Below are 6,263 nucleotides of genomic sequence, written 5' to 3' on the forward strand. Positions count from 1 at the left end.
CTTACATAGGCATTCCACCGAAACCAGGGATTTACAATAGGCATCACACCAATACCAGATATTTACATTCCACAGGTACAAGGGACCTAACATAGGCATTCTACCAATACCAGGTACCTTACATAGGCATTCCCTCAATACCAGGTACCTAACATAGGCATTGCACCGAAACCAGGGATTTACAATAGGCATCACACCAATACCAGATATTTACATTCCACAGGTACAAGGGACCTAACATAGGCATTCCACCAATACCAGTTACCTTATATAGGCATTCCATCAATTCCAGGTACCTAACATAGGAATTCCACAGAAACCAGGAACTTACAATAGGCATCACACCAACACCAGATACTTATTATAGGCATTCCATCAATACCAGGTACCTAACATAGGCATTCCACCGAAACCAGGGATTTACAATAGGCATCACACCAATACCAGATACTTATTATAGGCATTCCATCAATACCAGGTACCTAACATGGGCATTCTACCGAAACCAGGGACTTACAATAGGCATCACAGCAATACCAGATATTTACATTCCACAGATAGGAGGGACCTAACATAGGCATTCTACCAATACCAGGTACCTTACATAGGCATTCCCTCAATAGCAGGTACCTAACATAGGCATTCCACCGAAACCAGGGATTTACAATAGGCATCACACCAATACCAGATATTTACATTCCACAGATACGAAGAACCTAACATAGGCATTCCACCAATACCAGATACTTCTTATAGGCATTCTACCAATACCAGTTACCTTACATAGGCATTCTATCAATACCAGGTACTTAACATAGGAATTCCACCGAAACCAGGGACTTACAAAAGGCATCACACCAATACCAGAAATTTACATTCCACACATACCAGGGACCTAATATAGACATTCCACCAATACCAGGTACCTAACATAGGCATTCCACTGATACCAGGGACTTACTATAGGCATCACACCAATGCCAGGGACCTGATATAAGCATCCACCTATACCAGGGACCTAACATAGGCATCTCAACGATACCCAGAAGTTACTGTAGGCATCCCAACTATACCTTGGACTTTTTTTTGCAATCCACTATTACCAGGTACTTACTATAGGCATCACATCAATACCAGGGACTTACCAGGGCATTGCACAGATACCAGAGACCTAATTTTGGGATTCTAGCGATACCAGGGACTTATAGGTATTAGCTATAAGCTTTGTACTGATACCAGGGATTTACTTTGGACATTCCACTGATAACAAAGACTTATTACTGGCAACTTACCAATATCAGGTACTTACAGTAGTCAACTCATGGATTCCAGGAACTTACTATAGGCATCCCACTGATACAGAGGACTTAGAATAGGCATGCCACTGATCTCAGGGACATACTATAGTCATACAAGTTATTGTAATAAAATTACAATTTATTAAATTAAATTACATTTAAGGAACCTTATATCATTTTGCCTTCACCATTCATTTCAGTTCATTTTAACACAATAGCAATATTTGCCAATATCTCATGAATTTAGAAGGCGTTCGCATTACTCAAGGTAGTAAAAGAGCTTCTGTCCATCATCTCTCTAGTTGCAAAGAAAATCATTGTCCACAAATAGATTTACTCAGAAACCCCACACCATACACTTTTTCTGGAGAAACTTTTGCATACAATTTTCCCTTGAGAAAGAATCACACACCAGCCATTTGCTTGAAGTGTGGGAATCCTTTACTGATGCATTGCCAACCGTTGCTGAATACAAAATCAAAACTTTCAAACTGACTTTCTAGTTTTTACCAGGAGTGCTGTTTAATGATCCTCTGGTCCAATTTTATTGTTATCCTCGGGCCCATCAGGCTGGTCATTCCTAATTCTGTCTGTTAATATATTAATTCCTCTTTTATTGTGTCTGTGCTGTTGTATTTTTTATTTGATATTTGTATGAATAGATTTCTTTTTATGCTCAAATAAAAGAATAGGTTTACATACATACACTGTAAGTATATATTAATATATATATATATATATATATATGTCTATTTTAATGTTCTTAGAAGTAAATAGATATCAGTTACATTTACCATTGATACTAAATAACGTCAGTACTGACCGCTCATGTTAAATTCCCAAACCACATAGCTAAATGACACATTTTCTTAAGACTCCCAATTTGTTTATATTGGCCAAATCAGTCATGAAAACTGTCACTAACAACATGAATGACTAAGAAATGACACATTTTGCAAGGAAGGAAGGCCCTCTTGCTCAACTCTGCTCACCAACTACTGATGAAGGGCACAAGTGGGCGAGGTAGAAGTTTCCTCTCTTGTTTTTCCAGGCCACCCAAACTTAATGCCTGGACAAGGATCTGGTTTCAAAAGCAGAGTAAAAACCCTACAGATTATTTTTAAATAAAAAAAACACAGTTTATATTTTTAGGATCTACTTGGTTTTGTTTGGATGCCTATATTAGGTCCGGGGTATCAGTGGGATGCCTATAGTAAGTATCTAATATTGTTGGGATACCTATATTAGGGACCTGGTATTGGTGGGATGTCTATAGTAAGTCCATAGTATCATTGGGATGCCTATCTTAGATCCCTGGTATCAGTTGATGTCTATAGTAAGACTTTGGTATTGGTGGGATGCCTGTCTTAGGTCCCTGGTATCATTGGGATGCCTATCTTAGGTCCCTGGTATCAATGGGATGCCTATCTTTGGTCCTTGGTATCAGTGGGATGCCTATCTTTGGTTCCTGGTATCAATGGGATGCCTATCTTTGGTCCCAGGTATCAGTGGGATGCCTATCTTTGGTCCCAGGTATCAGTGGGATGCCTATCTTTGGTTCCTGGTATCAGTGGGGTGCCTATCTTTGGTCCCAGGTATCAGTGGGATGCCTATGTTAGGTCCCTGGTGCTGATGGGATGCCTATAGTAGGTCCATGGTGTAAGTGGGATGCCTATCTAAGGTCCCCGTCATTGATTGGATGCCAGTCTTTGGTCCCTGGTATCGGTGGGATGTCCATGTTAGGTCCCTGGTATAAGTGGAATGCCTATCTTTGGTCCCTGGTATGAGTGGGATGCCTATCTTTGGTCCCTGGTATGAGTGGAATGCCTATCTTTGGTCCCTGGTATGAGTGGGATGTCTATCTTTGGTCCCTGGTATCAGTGGGATGACTATCCTTGGTCCCTATCATTGATCTTTGGTCTCTGGTATCGATGGGATGTTAGGACTCTGATATGAGTGGGATGCCTATATTTGGTCTCTGGTATCAGTGGGATGTCTTTCTTTGGTCCCTGTCATTGATCTTTGGTCCCTGGTATTAGTGGGATGCCTATCTTAGGTCCCTGTCATTGATCTTTGGTCCCTAGTATCGGTGGGATGCTTTTGTTAGGTCCCTGGTATGAGAGGGATACCTATAGTAAGTCCCTGGTCTCCAAATGTGTTAATTGAGGAACTTGTTACAATGTTATTATACTGCTCCACAATATAATCAAAATTCTGATTTTTTTTTTATTGATACCAGAATATAAAGCAATATGGACCTTTTTTAAAATATTATTATTTCCTGTATACAAATTCTATGCATGAGATGTGACAAAGTGGTTGTGTCTAGATAGTCAGATGTACACTGGATTACGGTATTAAAGTGGAACTGTCACATAAAAAATATATCACTTAGCTTTACCAGGGAAAAGCCCTCAATCCCTCAACAAACCAAGCCCACCAAAGTCCTGAGCTGTCTTGGCTTCCCTCTTCCTTCTGGTGCTGAATGGAACTATGAATGTGGGCAACTTCCTTCATCTGGGTTCTTCTACACGTCACCGGAACTCGAACTGAGTAGGCACGAGATCAGGTGATGTGTGAGATCAAGCACTTTTTTTTTACATTTTAGGAATATTCTTGATTTCGGACATGTACAGAAGAAGCAGCCCACAGCCTCCTGGAATATGTGATGCAAGTATCCCGGGAGGATGCAGGTTTCCCTTTCGGTCTTTCGGTAAAGATGAAAGGGGAGGGGACCTCCCCAAAAATATTTAAAAATAGTATAAATAAAAAATTCTATTATACAAAAGGGATGGCCACCCTTTTATAGGCTGCTAAAAATGATAGGTCCACTTTAATAGGAACGATGACAGCATTAAATGGGTCCATTTATTCGCTCCTACTGTATTTGGTTATTTTAAGCTTGTTTACGAATTAAACTTATCAGGACTCCGAGTTTTCTTGAGAATTTTCAACCGCAGAGTTAGCACACCAAAGGTATTTTTAGAAGAAAAACCACTGTACAATTTCTATGCTGTGAATGTATTGATAATATTATTATTATACTTATTTTTATTAATAATAATATTGATCCCTATTTATATAGCGCCAACATAATATGCAGCGCTGCACAGTAAACAGATGCAATGTTTGGCAGAAAAGTTAAGAAGATCAGCTTGTGGATGAGATGTTCCAATTCCAATTCCATGTTAAAATATCCATGGGACCAAAATAGAAGTCTTGCTACTAAAAAATGTTAACAAGTAAAGTAGATGGAATGCAGAACTTGGCTGTAGTAAGTAATAATATCAGTCATTATAGTGTTCAGTGATTTCTGATGGTCACAAGAACATCCAATGATCCCTGATATAATTTATATAATCTTCAAAACGTTCTTTCATTTGTTGGTCGCATTGGCCATATGGAGTATGAAAAGGTATCACAGGAATAATCTCAATCTTCATGTTTGTTCACTGGACATTTGTTTTATTTGTCAAGGTAAGTTGTCTTTTGATAAATTATGCGCCACTCATCAGTATAAATTTACAAATATGCCCTCTAACATTATTTTCTACCACAATCACATATCCTCATCCTACTTTTAGGAGTGGGGACTGGGAGCCCATTGTCTTTGCCTACATTGAGACATCATCCTGATGAAGTCTTCAAAAGGTTCTTTCCACGTTTTCTGGGTGCCAAGTGGACTCCATCATCGGATACCCACCAGGACGTGTTCACATAACCCAGACAAGCATTGGTATAGAAAAGAGAAACTTCCACTTATTTCACTCTACAGCAGTGTTTCTCAATCAGTGTTGCATGGAACCCTAGGTTCCACCAGAGGTTACAAGGGGTTTTTCATGAGCAATAGACCCAACTGGACTCAAAGGACCCAAATGACCTTTCTGGTCAATTACCATTGACACAATGATCTTTTTAGCTATCCGTAAGGGTGACATTCTTCTCAATAGTAAGACATTCTTCCCATTTATCACCACTAATATACTGTGAGCTGTGTATATAGTAATTATAGAAGGGGTTTCCTGAAGACCTGAAAGTTATTTTGAAATTGTTAAAAAGGTCGGGAAACACTGCTCTACCGTGCCAGAGTACAAGATCTACAGTGAGCAAAACAGAATATTCCAAACCTGTCAATATTTATGGCCACAGTTTAGCCATGTAAAAGGGCGTTTTATTTTTTTTTTTTTAAATGTAATCAGCTGATCAGTTAAAATCTGTTTCTGAAGCCTCCTTTCGTTGCATGGTGTAAAGATTGGGCATCTGTGTAATACGAGTAGTTAATAAAATTTTCATAAGTTATTTATCTATTTTTTTTGTTGCACTGTTTTTGCTGCTGTTCTTCATCTTGTGGTCGCTGAGTGTCCAGCACTCCTCATGCAGGCAAACAAATGGTGAGATTTCATTTTCAATGATTGGAGAGTTTATTTTTCTTTCCTTTTTTTTTTTGTAAGCTTTTTAATCCAGGGACCCTAAATAACAAAACTATCAGCACACAACCAGCCATCAGTAGGGACGGGCAGGCGATTAAGAAGATTTGGCCAAGAATTTAGCTTGATGACTTAGTTACCAAGACCATCTTTGCTGGTCTTGGTGAGCTTTAATAAATCAGGCCCTATGATTGAAGTGATCTCCTATTTTGACAGTTTTTCCAAATTCCTGTCAGCAGCATAGGACATAGGTAAGTGAAAGTCTGTACTGGGGGGATGTTACTGAAAAGGGGGGAGTCAACACTTGGTTGAAAGGCTGTACTGGGGGAGTTGGCACCAAGGGGGTCTGCACTGAGGCCAACCTGTGGGGTCTGCATTAAGGCCTGTCAGCTAGTGTCTGCACTGAGGTCTGTCTGTGTGGGTCTGCCATTGAATCCTCATAATGGGGATCTTCGCTGGGTCCTGTTTGTGGAGGTCTGTAATAAAGGCCTGCCTAATGGGGGTCTGTAATGAAGGCCTGCCTAGGGGGGTCTGTAAT

Source organism: Pyxicephalus adspersus, chromosome 1, assembly GCF_032062135.1.
Source record: "Pyxicephalus adspersus chromosome 1, UCB_Pads_2.0, whole genome shotgun sequence".
NCBI classification, from domain to species: Eukaryota; Metazoa; Chordata; class Amphibia; order Anura; family Pyxicephalidae; genus Pyxicephalus; species Pyxicephalus adspersus.